This window comes from Monodelphis domestica, chromosome 7, assembly GCF_027887165.1.
Source record: "Monodelphis domestica isolate mMonDom1 chromosome 7, mMonDom1.pri, whole genome shotgun sequence".
NCBI classification, from domain to species: domain Eukaryota; kingdom Metazoa; phylum Chordata; class Mammalia; order Didelphimorphia; family Didelphidae; genus Monodelphis; species Monodelphis domestica.
Window position 1 is genome coordinate 193,554,705 of NC_077233.1, and position 25,863 is coordinate 193,580,567.

Consider the following 25,863-nt stretch of genomic DNA (forward strand, 5'->3'; position numbering starts at 1 on the left):
AAGAGTTAAGAAGACTCCTCTTCCTGAATTCAAATCGAGCCTTAGACACTTACTAGTTGTGTAACCCTGGACATGTCACTTAACTTTCTTTGCCTTGGATCTTCACCTATAAAATAAGCTAGAAAAGGAAATGGAAAACCATTCTAGTATTTTTTGCTAAATTTGCTAAATGATTCAGAAATGACTGAAATGACTGAACAATAACATTGTTATTTAACCATTCCATATATGTATTCCATAAACACATGTCATCTTCCCAATTTGACTATAAATTCCTTGAGGATAGGGATCGTGGCTTATACTTCCTTGTATCCCCCACAGAACCAACTATGGGTAGATAGAGACAAGCTAAAAACTTTTGAAATGAATCAATTGATCAATAAGCATTTATTAAAGTACCTATTATATGGTTCCCCTATTAGGTGCCAAGGATACAAATACAAGCAATTGAATAATTTCTACTCTAAAAGAGCTGACACAGAGGCACAAATGAAATTAATTCAATCTGGTCTAGCAGAAAGAGAAATGCTGATAATAGAAGAAAAGGAGTTCTAGTCCCTCGCTCTGGTTCACTTAATATTCTTGGGCCTCCGCTTCCCTAGAGGATCCCTAGAATTCCTTCTGACACTAACATTCTTAGTTTATGACAAAGAAAGTGGCCACCCTGGGAAAAGAAAGTATGCCAATAATAACTACAATATACTATTAATATATTGTAAGTGTATATATTTAATATACTTAAGGAGTACAAAATAATTTACATTATATTCCCATTTTAACCTCATAACAACCCTGAGAGAAATGTAACTATTATCTATATTTTACAGATGAGGAAACTGAGACCAAAAGGTTGTGACTTCTGTAAGGTCACACAGCCAGTAAGTGCCTGAGGCTGCATTTGGATTTGGGTCTCTAACTCTAGGTCCATCAGATTCTCTACTGTGCTGACTAGCTGCTTCAACCATAAGACTGAGACCTTGAAGATCACCCCATCCAAATGTCTTTATTTTTAAAATGAGGAAACGGAGGCTCACAAAATCTAAATGATTTGTCCAAAGTGCCAAGGTTTCCTTAGGTATTAAGTAGCATGCGGAGCCTCACTCCCCTGACTCCAAAACCTTTATTCTTGACAGCATGATGAGTAACTATACCACACTGTGTCCTTACAAGGGACTCCCAGGTAAGAACTGTGGAGCATCAGAGAGAAAGTTGGATAACAGCATGTGAATTCCTGCCCTATGAAATATTACTGTCAAAAATCAACAAATATTTATTAATCAGTTACTGTCAGGAACTGTGACAAACAATGAAAATACAAAGCCAAAATGTGTTGTATACATATAAGTTTGTGCAAAATATATACAAGACAATTTGATGATGAGGGCACTAAAAGCTAGGGAGCGGCCATCAGGAAAGACTTCAATTAAGAAACTGATATTTGAGTTGAGCTTTGAAAGGACTGGGCTTCCAATAGGCAGAAGTGAGGGATCAAAATATCCCACAATATTTGTAATAGAGAGCGCTACAACTCCAAAGGTTTACTTCCTTAAATGAGCATTTTCAGATACCTACAGAATTATAAAACATTTATTAGAGGCCAATCTATGACACAGAATGGTCCACTTTGGATGTCCTAATGACTGAAAGAACCAGGGCAAGATAAAAGGATAAATGTGTGCTCTGTTTTTTTAACCTTTTGGAAAGAAATTTTTGTTCTAAGAAAAACTCATTCTTAGTGCCAAATGGACTCTGCTTTCATCCCAACAAAAAGAATGAAATTGCTCAGTGTCATTACCGGCTGCTCAAGATCTAGCCTCTTCTTTTCCTGAGTGATGAGCTGGAAGAGTAGCCTTCCTTCCATCATTAACTTCTCTGTCTGCTTCATAACTATTTCCAAGTATCTTAGTATTTTCTCCCTCTGGAAAACATTCAATTAAGTCATTATACTCTAGTTTGCATTCTTTCTTGGCTTGGGTAATGCCAATTCCATGAGAACATTCTATAAATTCCTTTTCAAAGCATAGCTTCAGGCTGGCATCATGTAAGGCTGCTCAGCATTCATAATTGTCATCCATTGGTCATCAAAGCTGAACCACTCTTGAACTTCAAAGAATAGCATGGTTCCAGCCTATTCTAACCACCATGCTCTTCCACTGGACCAACTGCTATCAACGCATGGCTTCTCTGTAGCCCTGCTGGTAATACAATATGTATGAAACAGAGAGCCACTGACCCTCTCTCACTGCCAAACAGAGCCAGGAAAATCAAGACTCATGAATTTCTAATGCAGGAAATAGTAATGACAGTGAGCAACAGTGGAATAATTGAAGCAAAATGTGGAAAAGAACAGAGTCCGGAACAAAGTCTCCTGATTTTAGTTGGCAACATTTTAGAGGATGAGGCTTCAAAATATATAATGGTAGACTTTTTTTCTTAAATGATCAGATTTGTATATTGCCAATATCCAAGAGAGTTGAAGTCTGTGCCAACATATAAATATATGCACACATGTATATTTATATATGTACATATATAGAGAAAGAGAAAGAGAGGCAGTCATTTGATTTTGCTCAAATGAAGTCAATAGACACAACAGAAAACAGAGGAGCTCTGAGGACAGAAATGGGACTAGAATTGATGAGGAAGATGGATGGATGAAAAATAATGGTTCTGGGTAAAGATAGCACATTCAATCACCTTGAAAGTGAATATAAACAAGGGAACTAATGCAAGAAAAAGAGGGGATGGAGCTACGATTATTTTGAGAATCCTCTACTCTGGTACCTCATGGTGGCATGGAGGTGATCTAGGATTCTTAAAGGCTATGCCAATGAGATATAAATTCTAATGAGTTTTATCATGCTGAAAAGAATTCAAATAAAAGTTCTTTGGGAAACTACATATCTGCCAGCTATAGCATGAGCAGCAGGCACAGCCTAGTAAACCATCTTGGCTAATCCAGGTTGAGTGTAACTAATGAGCCACAAATTCATTGGTGAATTAGGGGATGCCCATACCAACTATGTGAAGACTTCCCCTGGCAGAATAGGAGGCTAAAAACAATTAGCTCTAATAGCCATGAAGGTGGTGGAGCACTTAGAGGTTGGTCAGACACTGAAGAATTCAAGGCTATCCACTGCATTCCGAGCCATTGCCAGTCATCTTGACTTTTGTCTTGCCACTGGACTTTGATGACTCTGGAAGAAAGAATGAGATTGACAATTTTGTGAAACTCTGCCTCACTTAAAACTAATTCAAGTACAAGTCAAGATGTCTTTGGGCCTCTGGAAATGAAGGACAAAAAACAAACTTGTCTGCCATCCAAGGAACAAGGCTAGCTAAATTTTTAAGTTTCAGTAACAAAAGGTTGGCTACCAGGTTAATGATTTGTTAGGGAGGGTGATAGTAATTCATGATGAGTTTACTAAAGTGTGGAAGGAGGGGTTACAATCTTCATATAATTCATTTCCTTTGGAGCCCTATAAATTTTATTTTAGGCCTTCATAAACACTATTCTTAAAATTCCATAGGTTTTTCTAAACAGCCAACGTAGACCTTAACACAAAATAAGTTTAAGAATCCCTATACTGGGAGATATAGTTTACTTTTTTTGCTGCCCATATTTTGTGTTTTTACATAGATATAAAGCCATAGCTTTTATTACTGGCTCATTTCATTGATTTTTTTTTATTCCCATGAATTATTTTTTACTTTTACCATTTTCTTCCATTAAAGACTTTATACCAAGTATCTTGGTAAGGCAAGTTAACAACTGAGATAGGTCAGTGCTGCAGGTTTATTTCTCAATAGGCAGAACTATCTGTGCATTACTGTATTCTAATGCCTATGGCAACAGAATTAAGAGCCAAGAATTCTCAAAATGTATACAGTTGACACAAATTGTTCCTTAGTAAAGTACCCCAAATGCAACTCCTAATTTATAATTTGGGTTCTGTTTTATAAAAGCAATTCATTCAAAAAACTAAAATAACAATGTAAAATCAAAAGCTGTCAATTATTCTTTAAAGTCTATTCCATCTTAGCAGGGTAGCTTACAGTGATAATCTCTTTTGCCAGGTATTTAAGACTCATGGAATGCATGACTTCAGGAATTCTGAACTGCAAATTGCTAGAGACAATCAAATGACTACATTAAATCTGACACCAATATATCAAGCCTTTGGGAGCAAAGGACCTGTGGGATGCCTAAGAAAGAGAGAATTGGTACTGATCAGAAAAATCAAACAGGTTAAAGCTTCCATACTGATCATTGTTAGACTGGTCTGTGAGTGGCTGCTATATAGGAAGATGGGGAATCCAGTCTGGAAACAAACAAATTTAAATCCATTTCACCCATGTCTTCCACCCAACATCAAGTATCTGAGAGTAAAGACAATATTTTGTGTAATATTATGTGTGGTACCCCAAGTCTTCTCTTCTATAAACATAATAGCATCATTTTCTTCAATCAATGTTCATGTGGCATGATCCTATTTTCCCTATTCTGAAAGTTCTCCAATTCATCAGTATCCTTTCTAAAATGAGTTGCCCAAGGCAATGCTCTAAATGTGGTTTTACTCAGTCAGAGATTGGACAATTACATCCTGAATCCTGGACATGAAGTCACTAAAGCTTCACTGGTCTTGTCTTTTTGCTAACAGCTTTATAAATGAAAGACAAGCTTTGCTAATTTTTCCTGTGTGTCTGTGTGGTTTCTTTCTTATTCCCATTTTTGGAGCTAAAATTTAATAATTTCTTGGATAATAAGTTTTGAAAGGAGGGGGAAAAGCCCTGTTTTTCAGTTGTTTCTGATCTAATAAATTCGATTCTTCAACTTAGATTGACACCACCATCCTTGGAAATCTTAGCCAGAAAGCTATGAATAGGTGGAAACAAAGCAAGCACATTTTCTACCCTGTGGATGTTCCAATATTATCATAGCCTTGGAACTTATTGGGGTTTGAAGAAGACAAGCCCCAAGGCAAATGGTGCAAGTAATTTGTATGAAAATTAAATTTAATCCAAAAAATATGGATTTTTCTGAACTGACCATTCCTACAAGGAAATCAAGTTGTAGCAGAAGAATAAGTATGGCTGCAGAGTTTGTTTTCCAAACATTGCAACAGATGCTTTATAGGCCTTTGATACTAAATCAAAAGGCACAGTAGAGACAGGCACAAAGTATTCAAATCTGTCAGCTAATGCCCTAGCTTTTTGTTTACTCTGCTGCATACCAACAGCTCAATTCTTTTATTCAGTTACTCAAATTTATCCAAGTCACTATGGTAAAGGCATGATTTCAATAAACAAATATGACTAAGAAGAAAATACTAGACAAACAACAAAGAATATAGGGTGGTACCATATATGTATGTCTTTATATATCATTTACATATTTATATCCATTTACATATGTGTATTTGTGGGCAGGTACTTATAAAATCTCTCCCTCTCCATCAGTTGTTTTTTTTTTTATTTGTCTACAAGGATGATTAGATTTCTCTAATCCTAAAAAAATAAATAAATCTTTTCCATGAACCATTATGCCTCATCCAACCATTCTTCCTCAACTCCTCACTCTGTCTTTCTGTCTGTCTCTTTGTCTCTGTTTCTGCCTCTCTTTCTCTCGCTGTCTGTCTCTCTGTCTATTTCTGTACCCCCTTCCCTTTCTATGTCCTCAATACCTATCCTACTGAAACTTCTTTTTCCATGGACATGGATTATTTCCAAAGCAAATCAGTGAGATTTTCTAACTTCATATTCTTTTCCACCTCTGTTGTATTTGACTATTGATCACTTGCCATCACTTGCTCTCCCCTGAATTCTAACATGATACACACTCCTGAATTTCCTTCTAATTTAATTATTTCTTCTCACCTGTTTTTTTTTTTAGTCTCTCCTTCCTTCAATGGGTGTTCCCAAGGTTCTTTTCTCAACTCTCTTCTTTCTCTATCTCAACTGCCAGTTTCATTCCTTACTATGACATAATTTTCTACTTCTGAGCAGATGTGGAAAAGGAATTGATGTTGGTTTTTTGTTTTTTGTTTTTTTGCTTCAGTGGCTAGAACCAGAAGCAATTAAAGGAAGCCACAGAAAGGTAAATTTGGAACTGTCCAAATGTGGATTAGATTACTTCTGTGTTGTAGATAACTCAAATATAGATAAGAACAGGTAATTTCTGAAGTTCCTTCCAATTCTAGGATTTCACAACTCTTGGAAATCCTGCTTTATGTGATTTGAACTGGCTTGCAAGAGCTGATTGTTAAATTTTCAGTATGAGCATTTTCTCCTTGGAAATCAGAAAATTATTTATTGTTTTATTGATTTCCAAGACTATAGAAAGTGATAGATAAAATGCTAATAATGGAGAAGTATGATATTTGCACGTTTTTTTCTGGAGAGCCAATTATTTAAAATTTACCCACACATCCTTGCTTTTCATTCATTTCTTTGATTATTTAACTTTTTTTGAAAATTTTATTTAGTCAATTTAGAACATTATTTCTTGGTTACAAGAATCATATTGTTTCCCTCACCTCCCCCACCCCTTCCAGTAGTTAACACACAATTCCACTGTGTTTTACATGTGTTCTTGATCAGAACCTATTTCCATATTGTTGATTTTTTGCACTAGGATGATCATTTAGAGTCTATATCCCCTTGACCCATGTATTCAAGCTGTCGTTTATCTTCTGTATTTCTACTCCCACAGATCATCCTCTGAATGTGGATGGCATTTTTTCTCATAACTCCTTTAGAATTGTCCTGGATCATTGCATTGCCATTAATGGAGAAGTCCATTAAATTTGATGGTAGCACAGTGTATCAGTCTCTGTATACAATGTTCTCCTGGTTCTTCTCCTTTCACTCTGCATCAGTTCCTGGAGGTCATTCCAGTTCACATGGAATTGCTCCAGTTTATTATTCCTTTGAACATGATAGTATTCCACCACCAACATATACTATGATTTGTTCAGTCATCCCCCAACTGAAGGGCATCCCCTCATTTTCCAATTTTTGGCCATCACAAGGAGCACAGCTATCAATATTCTTGTATAGGTATTTTTCCTTATTATCTCTTTGGGGTATGAACCCAGCAGTACTATGGCTGGATCAAAGGGCAGAAAGTCTTTTAGCGCCCTTAGGGCATAGTTCCAAATTGCCTTCCAGAATGGCTGTATCAATTCACAAGTCCACCAGCAATGCATTAATGTCCCAATTTTGCCACATCCCCTCCAGCATTCATTACTTTCCTTTGCTGTCATGTTAGCCAATCTGCTAAGTGTGAGGCAATACCTCAGAGTTGTTTTGATTTGCATCTCTCTGATTATAAGGGATTTAGAACACTTTTTCCTGTGCTTATTAATACTTTTGATTTCTTTATCTGAAAATTTCCTACTCATGTCCCTTGTCCATTTATCAATTGGTGAATGGCTTAATTCTTTGTACAATTGATTTAGCTCTTTATAAATCTGAGTAATTAGACCTTTGTCAGAGGTTTTTGTTATGAAGATTGCTTCCCAATTTGTTATTTCCCTTCTAATTTTGGTTGCATTGGTTTTGTTTGTATAAAAACTTTTTAATTTAATGTAATCAAAATTATTTATTTTAGATTTTGTGATTTTTTCTAATTCTTGCTTGGTCTTAAAGTCTTTCCATTCCCAAAGATCTGACATTTATACTATTCTGTGTTCACCTAATTTACTTATAGTTTCCTTCTTTATATTCAGGTCATTCACCCATTCTGAGTTTATCTTGATGTAGGGTGTGAGATGTTGATCCAACCCCAATCTCTCCCATACGATCTTCAAATTTTCCCAGCATTTTTTATCAAATAGTGGATATTGGTCCCAAAAGCTGTGATGTTTGGGTTTATCATAGACTGTCTTGCTGAGGTCACTTACCCCAAGTCTATTCCACTGATCCTCCTTTCTATCTCTTAGCCAGTACCATATTGTTTTGATGATGACTGCTTTATAGTATACTTTGAGATCTGGTTCTGCAAGGCCACCTTTCTTCGCATTTTTTTCATTATTTCCCTGTATATCTTTTATTCTTCCAAATGAACTTTGTTATGGTTTTTTTCTAATTCAATAAAAAAGATTTTTGATAGTTCAATGGGTATGGCACTAAATAAATAAATAAGATTGGGTAGGATGGTCATTTTTATTATGGTAGCTCTTGTCCTACCCATGAGCAGTTAATGTTTATCCAATTGTGTAGATCTAGTTTTAATTGTGTAGAAAGTGTTTTGTAGTTGTGTTCATATAGTTCCTGTGTTTGTCTTGGCAGATAGATTGCTAAGTATTTTATATTCTTTAGGGTGATTTTAACTGGAATTTCTCTTTCTAATTCTTGCTGCTGAGATGTGTTGGAGATATATAGAAATGCTGTTGACTTATGCAGATTTATTTTGCATCCTGCAATTTTGCTAAAGTTGTTGATTATTTCGATTAGCTTTTTGGTTGATTCTCTAGGATTCTTTATGTATACCATCATATCATCCACAAAGAGTGATATGATAACTTGGTCTACTCATTGCCAATTTTAATACCTTCAATTTCTTTTCCTTCTCTGATTGCTACTGCTAGTGTTTCTAGGACAATGTTAGTGATAATGGGCATCCTTGTTTCACTCCTGAACTTATTGGGAAGGCTTCTGGTTTATCCCCATTGTAGATGATGTTTGCTGAGTTTTTAGATAAATACTGTTTATTATTTTCAGGAAAGGCCCTTCTATTCCTATGCTTTCTAGTGTTTTCAATAGGAATGAATGGTGCATTTTGTCAAAGGCTTTTTCTGTATCTATTGAGATAATCATGTGATTTTTGCTTGCTTGCTTGTTAATATGGTCAATTATGTGGATGGTTTTCCTAATATTGAACCATCCTTGCATTCCTGGTATAAATCCCACCTGATCATAATGAATAACCCTCGTGATCACTTGTTGGAGTCTTTTTGCTAGTATTCTATTTAAGATTTTTGCATCTATGTTCATTAAGGAGATTGGTCTATAGTTTTCTTTCTCTGTTTTTGACCTGCCTGGCTTTGGAATCAGTACCATATTTGTGTCATAAAGCAATTTGGTAGAATTCCCTCTTTGCTTATTATGTCAAATAATTTGTATAGTATAGGGATTAGTTGTTCTTTGAATGTTTGATAGTATTCATTTGTGAATCCATCAGGGCCTGGGGAATTTTTCTTATGGAGTTCTTTGATGGCTTGTTCAATTTCTTTTCCTGATATGGGATTATTTAAGAATTTTATTTCTTCCTCTGTTAATCTAGGCAATTTATATTTTTGTAAATATTCATCCATATCACCTAGATTGCCATATTTGTTGCCATCTAATTGGCAAAATAGTTGTGACTTAATTTCCTCTTCATTAGAGGTGAGGTCTCCCTTTTCATCTTGGATACTGTCAATTTGGTGTTCTTCTTTCCTTTTTTTAATTAGATTGACCAGTACACTGTCTATTTTATTTGTTTTTTTTTTCAAAGTACCAGTTTCTAGTCTTATTTATTAATTCAATAGTTCTTTCACTTTCAATTTAGTTAATTACTCCCTTAATTTTTAGAATCTCTAATTTAGTTTTCATCTGGGGGTTTTTAATTTGTTTGCTTTCAAGTTTTTTGAAAATGTCCAATTCATTGACCTCTGCTCTCCCTACTTTGTTAATATATGAACTCAAGGATATAAATTTCCCCCTGAGTGCTGCTTTGGCTGTATCCCATAGATTTTGAAATGATGTCTCACCATTGTCATTTTATTCAATGAAATTATTAATTGTTTCTATGATTTGTTCTTTAACTAACCAATATTTTAGAATCATTTTATTTAATTTCCAACTAATTTTTGATTTGGCTCTCCATGTATCCTTATTGATTATTATTTTATTGCATTATGATCTGAAAAGGTTGCATTTATTATTTCTGCTTTTCTGCATTTGTTTGCCATGTTTTTATGACCTAGTACATGGTCAATCTTTGTGAATGTTCCACGCTCTGCTAAAAAAAGGTGTATTCCTTTTGTCCCTATTTATTTTTCTCCACATATCTACTAAATATAATTTTTCTAAGATTTCATTTACATCTCTTACCTCTTTCTCATTTATTTTTTGGTTTGATTTATCTAGATTTGATAATGGTAAGTTCAGGTCTCCCACTAGTATAGTTTTACTATCTATTTCCTCCTTCAACTCCATGAGTTTATCCTTTAGAAATTTGGATGCTATACCATTTGGTGCATACATGTTGATTACTGATATTTCCTCATTGTCTATACTGCCTTTTATCAGGATGTATTTACCTTCCCTATCCCTTTTAATCTGATCTATTTTTACTTTGCTTTGTCAGATATAGTGTTTGTAACTCCTGCTTTCTTTCTCTCAGTTAAGGCCCAATAAATTTTGCTCCATTCTTTAATTCTAACCTTTTGAGCATCTACCCGCCTCATGTGTATTTTTTGTAGACAACAAATGGTAGGATTTTGGTATATCCTTTCCTATTTCTGTCCTTTCTTCTTTTGCTATATCGTTTTAAACCAGTGGTTTGATTTTAATCAATCACCGTAATCCCCACCCTTAATATGTTTCCCTTTCTGCCCCCTCCCTTTTTGTTCCCTTCTTATTTGGGGGGTGGTCTATTAAGTTCCCTCCCCCTTCTCTTTCCTTCCTTTTTTGTACTCCTCCTACCCCTATCCTCCTTAATTTTCCCTTTTGAATTTCCCTGTAGGGTAAGATAGAATTCAATACCCCCAATGGATCTAGATGCTCTTCCCTCTCAGAACTGATTTCACTGAGAGTAAGGTTTAAGTATTACCTAGTAGCACTCTCTTCCTCTCCTTCTTATAATAGTATTCTTCTCCTCCCCTTCCCATGTGTCTCTTTGTCTGATAAAGATAATCCTATTTAACTTATTTCTTCAAGTATCTCTTGGTGCCATCTTTCATTCCTCCCTCCCTTTTCCTTTTTTTTGCATATCATCTTATAGCCCCTAATGCCCCAATATTTTCCTATGAGTGATTTTTCTAATTACTATAATAATGAATACAATTTTTGAGAGTTACAAATAACATTTTTCTATATATTAATATAAACAATTTGATCTTATTGAAGCCCTTAAAGAAGAAAGTTTAAATTTTAAAAAAAGCATTTTCCCCATTTTCCTTCTCTTTCTTATTTACCTTTTCATGTTTCTCTTGCTTTCTGTGCTTGGATATCAAACTTTCCACTTAGTTCTGGTCTTTTCTTTACAAATACTTGGAAATCTTCTATTTTGTTGAATGCTCATACTTTCCCCTGGAAGTATATAGTTAGTTTTGATGGGTAGGTGATCCTTGGTTGAAGACCTAATTCTCTTGCCTTTCTGAATATTGTATTCCAAACCTTGCAGTCCTTTAATGTGAAAGCTACCAGATCTTATGTAATCCTGATTGGTGCTCCTTGATATCTGAATTGTCTCTTTTTGGCTTCTTGTAAAATTTTCTCTTTAGCTTGGAAGCTCTTGAATTTGGCAATTACATTCCTGGGGGTTGTCTTCTGAGGACTTAGTTTAGAGGGTGTTCTATGAGCTCTTTCAATGTCTATTTTGCTCCCTTATTCAAGAACATCAGGGCAGTTTTCTTGGATAATTTCTTGTAGTATTAAGTCAAGATTTCCGTTTATTTCTGGGTTTTCAGGTAGACCAATGATTCTCAAATTGCCTCTTTGTGACCTGTTTTCTTGATCTGTCATCTTCTCAGTGAGATATTTTATGTTTTCTTCTATTTTGTCAGTCTTTTGACTTTGCTTTATTAATTCTTGCTATTTTACAAGATCATTGGCTTCCAATTGCCTAATTCTGGTCCTTACAGGCTGTTTTTCCTTTTTGGTTTGGTCTATCCTACTTTTTGTGGCTTTCAGCTGTTTTTCCAATTGGGAGTTCTTGTCCTTTAAGCTGTTAATTTTCTTTTTGAACTATTTCCCACTTATCTTGCCAGAAGGCTTCCTTCTTTTTGGTAAGCTCCAATTTAAATTCATCAAGAGCCTGTGGACAATTTCCAATTTTTTTTGGAAGGTTTTGGCGAATTTATTTGTATTTCCTCTTTTATTTCCACTGTAGCCTTTGTTTTTCCTCCTTAAAAATTTTCCAGGTTCAACCCCTTCTTCTTGTTTTTCTTGGTGTTGAGAAGTTATTCCTGTGCACTGTTTTCCATCACTATGGTGGTTTTTCCTTCCCTTTTCAGTCAGAAATCTGAATGAGGGCAGGCTCTCTGTGTATGGAGCTAAGGAGCAAAGATTTTGACTGAGGCCAGCTCTTGAGTCTCTACAGCTTCTTCTGTTTTCTGCCCTTCTCTGTTCTATCTCCCATGGTCTGAACTCTTCAGCCTGCTGGGGTTTCAGGTTTAGTGCTCTCAGGTGTAGGTCTTTGGTGGTCTTAGTCAGATGCCAAGGACTGAGAGGTGCCCCTCATTCACTTTAGAGGTGTCCCTCGCTTACTCACTGATTCTAGCACACACTGGCTCTGACTTTGGCTCCGTAGGTGGGGTGGGGGAGAGTAGATCAGCTCACATTTTGGTGGAAGCTTTTTCACTCCCTTATGGTATGGAAATGCCCAAATCTCACGTACCTTCAATATTGTGCCCTACTGTAGAGTCCCTTCATTCATATGAATTTGGTTTTTTTCGCCTTTTGAGGTAGTCTATATTGGTAGATGCTGTGGAAAGAAAAGTCCTACTTTTAGACTGCCACCATGTTTACCCAGAAGTCCCTCATTCATTTAAAAAAATCTTCAATTACTTAATGGACATCTCTACTGGGTAACCCATTGGCATCTAAAAATCAACATGCCCAAAACATAACTCACCATGTTCCCCCTAAAAGTTTCTCTTTCTAGCTTCACTTTTTCTTTCAGTGGCACAATTAATTGATATTTTCTGTGAACTATGTAACCTCTTTCTCATCTCTCACAGTCATCAAGTTGCATTGGTTTTTTTTTTCACAATGACCTTATATCCTCATTCATTCCCCATTCATGCCATTCCCTTCCAATCATATTGTTATGATTATAACAATAATATTCAATTAGCATTCTAAGGTTTAAAAAGCACTTTGTGTGTGCCATAGTATTTGAGAAGCCCATAAGTCATTATTTGGATTTTACAGATAAGGAAACTGAGGCTCTGGTATCTGGTTTACCAGTACTAAATTATTTAGAGTCACAGAATCTTAGTTAAAATCCTGATTTTGTCACATAGCTAAAATTGTTGGAGGTTGGATGAGAACTTAATTCTCTCCTGATGCCAAGTCCAGTATTCTTTCTATTGTATGAAGCTACACCCAACTTAGATGATTATTACAAGAGTAATTGGAGTCCTAAGCCTTGACAGGAAATAGGAGTCAAGGCAGAGTAGAGTGCATTTGGCATGGGATTATGACAACATATCATTGCAAGTCAATGCATGAAGCTAAAGTTTAGGGGATATAAATAGGGTAAGACCAACAGCCAGCTCATCAAACCTCCCTATACCTTGCTTTCTGAAAGAGCATCACTGATCTCTCTGATGTGAATATTCATTTCTGTATCTAGCTTCCTTCTCCCTTCTCAGCTCCTTGGATCTGCTGCTCCAGAGAAACAAACCCAGGAGCACAACTCAACCCAAGGCTGCCAATGCTAATTGAATGTTCCTGCCAATGAATGTTTCTCTTCAGACAGGTATTCAAGGTTCCACAAGCTGATATTACCTTACCTTTCCACCATTATCTCATATAATAAATGGAGTTATATATTACATGTTATTTATAAGATATATATGTGAAGGCAAACATGGTCTAGACTAGAAATTACAATGAGCAGAAAAGAATCAAACCTCCCAGCCTGGCATTTCCTATATATATATATATGACCTTGGGGAAATGACATCAACTTTCTAAGCATCAACATTCTCATCTGTATAGATCAGATAATACTCTTCACCCTACTTGTGTTATAGGATTATTGTATGTGGAACAACCTGAAAGCATCATAAAAATAGAAGGTATCACTCAATCAAGACAGAGTGTTAGAGTGGATAAAGACTAGGTCTCAAACTCAGGAAGCTCTGGGATTGAATCTTTCCTCTACCACATACTGACTATGTCCCTTCCTCTACCACATACTGACTATGTAACCCCCTCTGCCCCAATCTGAGTAAGTCACTCTGGGCAACTCTTTCGTCTTTGGAAGGGGAAATTTCTTCACCTTGGAGTTCTCTACACCAGTGAAACCAAGGTCCAGCAGGTGCTACCTTGAGCTAATCATTTTTTGCCTCAGTTTCCTCAACTGTGAAATGAGGGTATTAATACCTTCAATTTCTTTTTCTTCTCTAATTGCTACTGATAGTGTTTCTAATACAATGTCAAATAATAGAGGTGATAATGGGCATCCTTGTTTCACTCCTGATCTTAATGGGAATGGATTTAGTTTATCCCCATTGCAGATGATATTAGTTGACGGTTTTAGATATATACTGTTTATTATTTTTAGGAACGATCCTTCTACTCCTATGCTTTCTAGTGTTTTTAACAGGAATGGGTGTTGTATTTTATCAAAGGCTTTTTCTGTGTCTATTGAGATAATCATGTGGTTCTTGTTGGTTTGCTTGTTGATGTGGTCAATTATGTGGATGGTTTTCCTAATATTGAACCAGCCCTGCATCCCTGGTATGAATCCTACTTGATCATGGTGAATGATTCTTCTGATCACTTGCTGGAGTCTTTTTGCTAGTATCCTATTTAAGATTTTTGCATCTATATTCATTAGGGAGATCGATCTATAATTTTCTTTCTCTGTTTTTGGCCTGCCTGGCTTTGGAATTAGTACCATGTTTGTGTCATAAAAGGAGTTTGGTAGAATTCCCTCTTTGCTTATTATGTCAAATAGTTTGTATAGTATTGGAGTTAGCTGTTCTTTGAATGTTTGATAGAATTCACTGGTGAATCCGCCAGGCACTGGGGATTTTTTCTTAGAAAGTTCTTTGATGGCATGTTGGATTTCTTCCTCTGATATGGGATTATTTAAGAAATCTATTTCTTCTTCTGTTAGTCTAGGCAATTTATATTTTTGTAAATATTCATCCATATCACCTAGGTTGGTATATTTATTGCCATATAGTTGGCCAAAGTAGTTTTTAATGATTGCCTTAATTTCCTCTTCATTGGAGGTGAGATTCCCCCTTTTCATCCTTGATGCTGTTAATTTGCCTTTCTTCTTTCCTTTTTTTAATTAGATTAACCAGTACTTTGTCTATTTTGTCTGTTTTTTTTATTTTGTTTTATTTTGCCATGTTTCTGTGACCTAGTGTATGATCTATTTTTGTGAATGTGCCATGTTCTGAAAAGAAGGTGCTGAAAAGAAGATGTATTCCTTTTTGTCCCTATTTATTTTTCTCCATATGTCTATTAACTCTAATTTTTCTAAGATTTTATTCACCTCTTTTACCTCTTTCTTATTTATTTTTTGGTTTGATTTATCTAAATTTGATAGTGGTTGGTTCAAGTCTCCCACTAATATGGTTTTACTGTCTATTTCCTCCTTCAATTCTCCTAGTTTATCTATTAAAAATTTGGATGCTATACCATTTGATGTATACATGTTGATTAGTGACATTTCCTCATTGTCTATACTCCCTTTTAACAGAATATATTTACCTTCCCTATCCCTTTTGATCAGGTCAATTTTTGCTTTGGCTTTGTCAGATATCATGATTGCAACTCCTGCCTTCTTTCTATCAGTTGAAGCCCAAAAGGTCTTACTCCAACCTTTAATTCTAACCTTTTGAGTGTCAACCCGCCTCATATGTGTTTCTTGAAGACAACAAATGGTAGGGTTTTGGGTTCTAATCCAATCTGCTATTTGTCTATGTTTTATGGGTGAGTCCATCCCATTCACTTTCAAAGTTATGATTGTCATTTGTGGCTTTGCTGGCATTTTGATATCTTCCCCTAGTTCTGACCTTTCTTCTTTAGCTATCTCCTTTTGAACCAGTGATTTACTTTAGGTCAGTCCCCCTAGTCCCCTCCCTTGAGATGCTTCCCTTTCTAGCCCCTCCCTTTTTATGCTCCCCCCTCCCCCTCTCCTTCCCTCCCTTTTTATACTCCCTCCCTCCCCCTCCTTAATTTTCCTTTCTTTCTTGCCCTGTTGGATAAGATAGAATTCAGGATCCCACTGGATCTAGATGTTCTTCCCTCTCAGATTTGATTTCACTGAGAGTAAGGTTTAAGTAATTCCACTTCACGCTCTCTTCCTCCCCTTCCCATGTGTATCTTTATATGGGAAAGATTATTCTATTAAGTCCCCCCCCCTATTTCTTGAAGCAAATCTTAGTGTTATTGATGGTTCCCCCCTCCCTTTTCCTTTCTTTGCCCCCACTTTCCCCAAATCTTCTTAATGCCCCAATCTTTCCCTATGCATGTTTCTTCTAACTTCTCTTATGATGCTACAATTTTTGAGAGTTACACAAAACATTTTCCCCACATATTAATATATATATAATTTGATGTAAATGTAGTCCTTATAGAAGAGAGTTTGATTTAAAGAAAAATATAAGATTTATTTCCTTTTCCCTTTCTTTCATATTTACCTTTTCATGTTTCTCTTGCTTTCTGTGCTTGGATATCATATTTTCCACTAAGTTCTGGTCTTTTCTTAGCAAATGCTTGGAAATCTTCTATTTTGTTGAATGCCCATACTTTCCCCTGGAAGTATATAGTCAGTTTTGCTGGGTAGTTGATTCTTGGTTGGAGACCCAGCTTTCTTGCCTTTCTAAATATCGTGTTCCATGCTTTGTGGTCTCTTAGTGTGTTAGCCGCTAAGTCATGTGTGATCCTTATGGGAGCCCCCTTATATCTGAAGCTCCTCTTCTTGGCTTCTTGTAGGATTTTCTCCTTTTCTTGGAAGCTCTTGAATTTGGCAATTACATTCCTAGGCGTTGTCTTTTGGGGATTTAGTATAGAGGGTGTTCTATGAACCCTTTCTATTTCTATTTTGCCCCCTTGCTCCAGAATGTGTGGGCAATTTTCTTTTATAATCTCCTGTAGAATAACATCGAGTTTATTGTTTATCTCTGTTTTTTCTGGGAGACCGATAATTCGGAGGTTGTCTCTTCTCCCTCTGTTTTCCAAGTCTGTGACCTTTTCAGTGAGATATTTTATGTTTTCTTCTAATTCATTAATTTTTTGGGTTTGCTTTATTGATTCTTGCTGTTTTATGATCTCACTATCTTTGAGTTGCTTAATTCTGGTCGTTAGGGACTGGTTTTGCTTTTCAGTTTTGTCTGCCCTTCTATTGGATGCTTTGAGCTCTTTTTCCAATTGAGCAGTCTTATCTGTCAGACTGCTGATCTCTTTCTCCCATTTTTCTTTCCAGGTTTCTATCTTTCGGATAAGTTCCAGTTTGAGATCTTCCAGAGCTTGTTGATAGTTTCCATTTTGGGAGGCATGTTCTGATTTTTTTTGGGATTTCATCCTCATTCTCTTCTTTTCCTTGGGTACTCCCACCATAAAAGTTTTCAATAGTCACCTTTTTCCCTTTCTTCCTGGAGGCTTGATTTTTGGCCATGTGAGCCATCCCTTTGGTGGTTTTATTCCCCTTTCCTTTTTGGTCTGGGGGTCTGGGTAATATGGGCGGGTTTTCTGTGAATTTAGGTTGCCTCAGACTAGTTCTTCCCAGCCTCTGAGGTTTCTTAGAGTGCTGGGCCCCTGATCACAGACAAACTGCCCAGGTGTTCAGCTCCACCCAGATAATCAGCCTGTGGTCCACCCCTGGTGTTTAGCTCTACCCAGATGCTCAGTGCAACCTCCACGAGTACAGTTCCCTGGGCCCCTGTGCTCAGTGCAGGATTCTCCTGTGAAACCGCCCTGAGACTTTTTTTCCTGGCAGTCCCCAGATCCCAAGGACCCTGGAGTGCCCCCCCCCCCAGACAGAGACGTTCCCCACTCACTCGCTGTCCCAGTGAGCTCTCTGGTAGCTCACTCTGGTTTGGTGGGGGATTTGGGGGGGGGGGAAGGGCGGCTCAGTTCACATTTCTGTGCAAGCTTTTCCTCCTTATTGTAGTGTGGAAATGTTCAAACCCCACATACCTTCACCTCTGTGGGGTACTGGGGAGTACTGGGGTCTCCTTCTGTTCCTCCAAAGGTGATTTTTATGCTCCTTTGATGTAGTCTATTTCGTTCAGTGCTGGGAAGAGGAAGCGTGTGGCATCTAGATTGCAGCCATGATTACCCAGAAGCCTCTGAAATGGGGTATTAATAAAGCCAGGGTTCTTGTGAGAATCAAATGAAATAATATTATCATTATGCGCTATCATCATCATCATCATTCCAGTTCCTATCCTTAGTCAAACAATAATCATTTATTAAGCATTTATTATATGCCAGGCACAGTACTAAGCATTTTGTTCAGTTGTTTCTGACCCTTCATGACTCCATAGATCATACAGTCCATGGAGTTTTCTTGGCAAAGCTCCTGAAGTGGTTTGCCATTTCCTTTTCAGGTAGATTAAGGCAAACAGAGCTTAAGTGACTTGCCCAGGTTCACAAAGTCAGTGAGTGTCTGAGGCTAGATTTGAACTTAGGTCTTCCTGACTCTAGGCCCAGCCCTCTAGCTGCTAAGCACTATAAAATCATTAAATTCATTGTAAGTTCAGGTAGGTAACACAGTGCAAAGAGCAATGGCCTTGAAATCAGGAAGTGTTATTTTCATAACTTCAAATCTAGCCTCAGATACTTGGTAGCTGTATGACCCTGGGTAAGTCACTTAACTTCTCTTTGCCTCAGTATCTCATCTATAAAATGAGCTGAGAAAAAAATGCCAAACCCATCAAGTATCTCTACCAAGAAAAACCCAAACTGGGGTCATGAAAAGTCAGACATGACTGAAATATCTCAACCACAACCATCATAAATAGTACTGAACAAAACTCTCAATGTCAGCTTATCCAGAGCTTCATTTAACAATTGATGGGAGTAAGGCAACTTGCCCACAGTCACCAAGATAGTCATGGACAGAGCCAAACTTTGAAGCAGCACCTTGGAATCCAAACCCAGCACTAGCTCCACAACTCCACATAGCCCTTTAGTAAGAGTAATATCGAGATTTGCAAAGCACTTTCTTCCCAATAATTTTCTATTCTCATTGAAAATATTATTAGTCCCATATTACAAGGGAGAAAATTAACACAAAAAAAATCATCGTGTGATTTTCTAAAGCTTGCATAGCTGGTCTCCATCCAGACCAGGCTTCACGCCTACAGCTGCAGAGCTGAGCCTTTACATTACATGCTCCCCAGAAGTGGAGTGACTTTCTCATAGCAGGTGCTTAAATACACACTTGCTGATTTTTATATATTTCATGAGAATTTTATATATTTCATGAGCATTCATGTCTTTTAGGAGGTTTACTGAATATGCTGGCATATACATAAATTTATGAATGCACACACACAGCTTTAGTAGAAACTGTAAGTATTTAAAAACTAGGACGTAGTAAGGAATGGTTATTTGGTAACTAAGTTGTTTTCATTTTACCTCCCGACTCATATCAATTTTCATTTGCCATCAGATAAGCCTAAAAGTAGTGTGGTTGATATAATCCAGTTCTGCAAGTAAGAGGAACACAGATGTATTTTGCACCGGGTTGTTCTGTGGAAGGGGCCTGAGGAATGTCACTGCTTCTGTGTCAAAACAATACAATAAAGGGGCCTATTCTTGTCTCTCGACCCCCTTTGGGGTCAGCTTAATTCACATGGAGCCCTGCAATCCTCAACTCTGACATGTTGTCCATTTGCTCAGTGGGGGTACTTGTATGCTGCTTTCTTTTCTTTCTCCGAACTATGATTTTGAAATGCCTATGGCACTCAGAACACTTAACTTAGTGCAATTTTCCAAGCTCAAATTACAAGTAAAGTAAGTGTTTTATGTACCTTCCCAATGAAAGTCCCAACAAGTTCTTAGCAGGAAAGGTAAATAATACTTCACTCCATTGTCAACAATCTTTCCCCTTTGCTTTCATTAATACTGTTTAACATTCATTTTGCTTCTTAAAAATGAATTTGATATCTGACCATTGAAAAATTATAATCACCTCCCTTTAGAATAAAGCACTAAGGAAAGATAAGTTTTCTTGTTCTCAGGGAAAAAAAATTGAAGGTTAATCAAAACACATCTATTGTTCAAGGCAAAATGGAGAGGGATTCCAATTAAAATTTTTTTCTGCTGTTATACTTAAGTTGTTTTCCCCTAAGTTATCCTCTTTTTGGCATGTGATCTTTCATTGAACATTTTCCCAAAAAATAACTAAAAACGTTTAGCAAAAGTCTCTGACAAATATTTAGAAAGCTGAGTCAAATTTATAAGAATACAAAGCATTCCCCAATTAATAAATGGTCAAAGAATATGAAGAGGCAGTTATCAGTTGAAGAAATTAAAACTATCTTTAGTCCTATGAAAAAAAATATTCCAAATCATTATTTTTAAACCCTTACATCCTGTCTTGTTATCAATACCATGTATTAGTTCCAAGGCAAACAATTGGTAAGGTCTAGGCAATGGGGATTACCTGACTTACTGAGGGTCTCACAGTTAGGAAGTGTCTCAGCCCTATTTTGAACCCAGTACTTCCCATCTCTCAATCCATTGAGACACCTAGCTGCTCCCACCAAATCACAATTGATTAAGGAAATGCAAATTTAAACAACTCTGAGCTACCATCTCACACCTATTGGATTGACTAAGATGACCAAAAAGGAAAATGATAAATGTTGGATGGGATGCACTGTTGGTAGAATTGTAAACTGATACAATCATTCTGGAGAGCAATATGGAACTACACCCAAAGGGCCATAAAACCATGCATACTTTTTGGCCCAGCAATACCACTACCGGGTCTCAAAATATCCCAAAGAGATCAAACATGGGAGAAAGAACCTACTTGTAAAAAATACTTTTAGCAGCTCTTTTTGTAGGCAAAGGATTGGAAAATTAGGGAATGACATCCATTATAGAATGGCTAACAAGTTGTGGCATATAGGTATAATAGAACACTAATGAGCCATATGAAATAATGAACAGGATGAGTTCAGAAAAAATTTGGAAAGATTCCTATGAACTGATACAACATGAAGTGAGCAGAACCAAAAGAACACTGTGTACTGTAACAAATATTGTATAATGATCAACTAAAGGACTAAGATATTATCAGCAAAGCAAAGTTCCAATGGACTCATGACGAAAAATGCTATACACAGACAAAGAAGGAGCTATTGGAGTCTGACTGCAAATCAAAGCATGCCATTTTTAAACTTATTTCCTTCCTGAGTGTTTTTATTGAATATGTGATATGGGTCTTCTTTCACAGCAGGAAGAATATAGAAATATGTTGCATGACAACACCACCTATTATCAGACTATTTACTGCCTTGGGAGGGTGATATAGAAGGAGAGAGAGAGAATCAGAATCATGAAATATCAGATAATAATTGTCAAAAGAAATGACTAAAAACATTTAAATGAAAATATGACAAGTTCCCTTATTAAAAATAGAGCAACTTAACTAATCTTTGGGTAGCCCTAATTATAACAACTGACATTTATTTACAAAGTCCTCTTAAGTTAAATTCTGAGTTACAAGGGACTTTAGGGTCCATCTGGTTCAATCCCTTCATAATACAAATAAATATGCTGAGATTCAGAGATCTGATGGAGTTTGCCCAGGATTACATGGGTAATAGATATCAGATGCCCTTTAATTCCAGAGACAACATCTATAATACCATACCATGCTGGTGGTATAAGAAAACACCAATATATTCATATGTGTCTTTGTTGTAATTGTTGTTCAATTGTTTTCAGTGGTGTCTGACTTTTCATGACCCATCTGGAGTTTTCTTGGCAAAGATAATAGAGTGGTTCACCATTTCCTTCTCCAGTTCATTTTACAGTTGAGAGAACTGAGGGTAAGCAATGTATCCAGTGTCACAACAGGTAGTAAGTATCTGTCAGATTTGAACCTGTTCCACCTGGATGCCCATTTATATATAAATCAATATATTAAGAATCTTAGCTCAATACTTTTCCCTATTATGGTGATGCTGGTTTGTTTGATGATGATTTTCTCTAAAATATTATCTAAAATATCCAACCAAAATTTGGATTTTAAAACTATCCCATAGATATAGTCTTATTCCTCCCAAAAATATGATTCCAGTATCTAATCATGGTATCCATGTGATTTAGTTCTCAACAGCTATGCCAGAAGAGCACATGTGATAACAGATCCTATTAAGCTGGATGAGTTTTGATTTTGGATCTAGCAATAATAGATTATATCTCCAGTCTGAGAATCAGCCTAACTAAGTGCCCAAAGGTCAATGACCAAAGAATTGGCCACCAAATGATGAATTATTTTGGCTATAGCAATCCATGAAATGGATTTTTTTTAATTGCCCTCTGGTATATGTGTGTGTGTGTGTGTGTGTGTGTGTGTGTGTGTGTGTGTGTGTGTGTTACTTCTATAGCAATGCCAGAGGATTAGAGAGAAGAAAGAGAATCACACAGTTCTTAGTCTATCTATAAATGTTAATCTAACTGTTGTACCTTTGGACCTCCAATGACCAAATTGGCAGAAGAACTGAAGTATGTTCACATTTAAGTCTTCTCTACATGTGAAAACAGAAACAAAAAGAAATTACACCTAAATGGACAAAATGACTCAGAGGTTGCCTTTGGAGAAGTAAATAATGGAAAAGACTGATCTTATTGTGAACCTTAAAGCAAGAAGAAACACCATGTCATAGAACTTTTAGCTATGTCCATTTCAGTGCTGAAGAGTATAAGCAGCCTAGTCAATAGTGAAGATGATGGTAGCTTAGACTTCAACATCTGTTGTAAAAGACAAAAAAGAACATAAATTCTATCAAAAAAATGACAAAATGCTCCAGACTCATCAACATACGCTTTGACACTTGGTGAGTTCCATTCAAGGGTGTACTCAGGGAAAGATAATAAAAATTATAGCTGCCATTACTTCTATATGTAAGAAAACATAGTTTCACACACACACATACAATGACAGAGAACAATAGCTTGTAAATTCTTCAGGCTTGTAACTGTGCTTTTGCTCCTCATAGACAGTGAGTCAAGTATTCTGCGCAGATGAAAGACTTACACTTAAAAAACATTTTCTTCATTAAAAGCTCTGGAAGTCTTTGATCATGGCAAGTTCTCAGTGGTATCAACAAATAAAATTGACTATGCCTTTAAGACACAAAATGGCTAGTTGTGGATTTAGCTGTCATTTCAGAATCAGCTATCTGTGTATATTATCAGTGGGTTAGAGCAAAGGTCAATATGAATGCTAGATTCAAAGATGAAAAGATGCAGATGAAAAGACAATGCTATATGCAACTCATCACTCTTACCTGACCCATTTATATACTCTTTTGACTGAAAAAAGAAATTAGGAAATGGACTAAAGAAGAAAGAGATTCTATTACATTTTCTTTTTAAAAGTTTAACTAAACCATGAACAGTCACCAAAACAGAGAAAGCCAAAAGAGTCTCCCCAAACTGCCTCAGCCAAGCGACACTCGATCTCCCTATCAAGTGGCAAAAGACATGAGAGCCAAAAGCACCACCTGTTAAAGAGTACAAGCTAATTTGCAAAACATTATGGAGGAAAGGATGTAAGATTACAAGCACCATTGCTTCACATATCAGCAAAAAGCAGCTGAAATGAAAATAGTCTCACAAAGATTTTGGCATGAGGTCTAGTGAGGCCAGATCATTCCAAAAACATTTATGGATAAAACTGGAAAAAGGACAATAAACATGAAATGGAATAGCTACACCAGTCCTTATATGGTATTTTGTTTTGTTTTGTTCTCATTTGTGATCAGAGTGAAACTACAACATTTGGACTCTACCATCTGACTCCCAGAAGTTCTACACAAACATTAATGGGAACCAAGAAGAGGATGTCTAGAAAAGTAGATAGATAGATAGATAGATAGATAGATAGATAGATAGATAGATAGATAGATAGATACACAGATAGACAGACATAAAGATATAGTTATGTGTAATATGTATACATAAGAATACTACAAGTAAGAATTTTAAAGGTAATTGGATAGATTTTCAAGATATATATGAGAGAATCTTCCTTTAAACCATAGGTCAAATCTTTATTCCGATTTAACCTTGAACAAAATAATCATAGTTATCATTTATATAGCATTTGCTAGCCAGACACTAGGCTAAGCACGTTACAATTTTTAAGTATTATCTCATATGATGTTCACAACCCTGGAAGGTAGATGATGGCATAATTCCCATTTTACAAATAAGGAAACTGAGCAAAAGAGAGGTTAAGCAACTTTCCCAAGGTTACACAGTAAATATCTGAGACTGAATTTAATCTCAGGCCTCCCAGACTCTGGGCCCAGTGCTCTATTCACTGCCTTGTTTCATTTCTATTATAAAGACTTTACTCAAACATGGTGTCTCTCATTCATATATTAAGTAATACAAAAGGAAGGAAGACTGGATTGAAGTCAGTGGACTGGGTTTAAATCCCATTTACTGTCTATGTGTCTTGGGTAAGTAGACCTAAGTTTCCTCATCTATAAATTAAGGTATTGGGCTACATGACTTCCAAGGTCCTTTTCCACATTAAATCCATGACTCCTAAGATTCCAGGAAAGATGCAACAGAGATAAGGGTATTCAGTGTCATGCTCTGTATTTCCTTCAAATGAAACATAAAACAAGGAGATTGTGCTTAGCAAAAAGGTATCTGCCAGTGTGGTGAGGGATATCCTACAATGAGTGCAAATAGAAGATAGTTTCCTATCCACCAAATGCCCCTAAGTGGAGAGAATTGTGCCTAGTTCTTAGTGGGCAGCTAGATCACACAGTGAATAGAATGCTGTGACTGGAGTCAAAAAGATTGATCTTTCTGAAGTCAAATCTGGACCTAGAAACTTTCTAGATGTGTAACCCTGGGCAAAGGAATTTAACCACATATTGGGGGAAAGTGAATAAAAAATATATTGTTTAGATTATAACTTGCAGCTAGAAAAGCATTGAAAAATAATGTCTCAGTGTATCTATATATAATATAAATATTATATGTATACATGGGTATATGTATATAGATGTATATATATGGCATGTGTACATATGAATATGTATAGTTAGAGGTGTATATATAGATAGATGAGTATACATATACATTATGCATGTATATATAGACATATATAGATTATGTGTATATATACACTCATAGGTATATGTTGTGTAATGGTTAAAATAGGGGTTTTGACAAAATAAGAGCAGATTTTAATAATTTAAGTTTTAATGAGAATATAGTAGAGTTGTAAATTAATATTATCCGTTTAAGCCAGAGAAAGGAAAATTTCTAGCAGCTTTTAACAATTAACAATTTAGTTTAATTAAAATAGAGATAGTAAAAGAATATAGTAAAACAAATGTAGTAAAGGAGAGAAATATAGGAAAGAGGTAGAGAAAGAAAATTTCCTAATGTCTATACTAGTTATCCTATAATTACCTATAACTACCTACAATTACTACATAAAACTGCCTATATCTGCCTATAATTGCTTATAATTCCCACTAATAACAACCACTCCACAAAGTTCCAATTCAGCCCAGCCCAATCAAAACCAACCCAATCAGTATTTAATCCAACCCCAATTAGGTCTGTCAACAAAGATCAGCCACCTTCCAAAAATGTCCAAGAAAAGAAAAAAAACCCTAATAGCCCAAACCAAAAGCCAAAAAAGCCCTCTAAAGAATAAAACCAAAAAGCCCTCTCAAGGCTCAGGCCCAC

The 25,863-nt window shown here is 36.2% G+C and overlaps 1 long non-coding RNA gene across 1 annotated transcript; it reads right to left on the bottom strand.

Moving 5' to 3' along the window:
* Positions 1–375: 375 nt before the first annotated feature.
* LOC130455574 (uncharacterized) lies at positions 376–25,469 on the bottom strand. Its single transcript, XR_008913649.1, has 2 exons — positions 18,097–25,469; positions 376–3,197 (listed from the first exon to the last, which is right to left on the bottom strand). It is a non-coding gene; the product is annotated as an uncharacterized LOC130455574 (long non-coding RNA).
* Between the last annotated feature and the right edge of the window lie 394 nt (positions 25,470–25,863).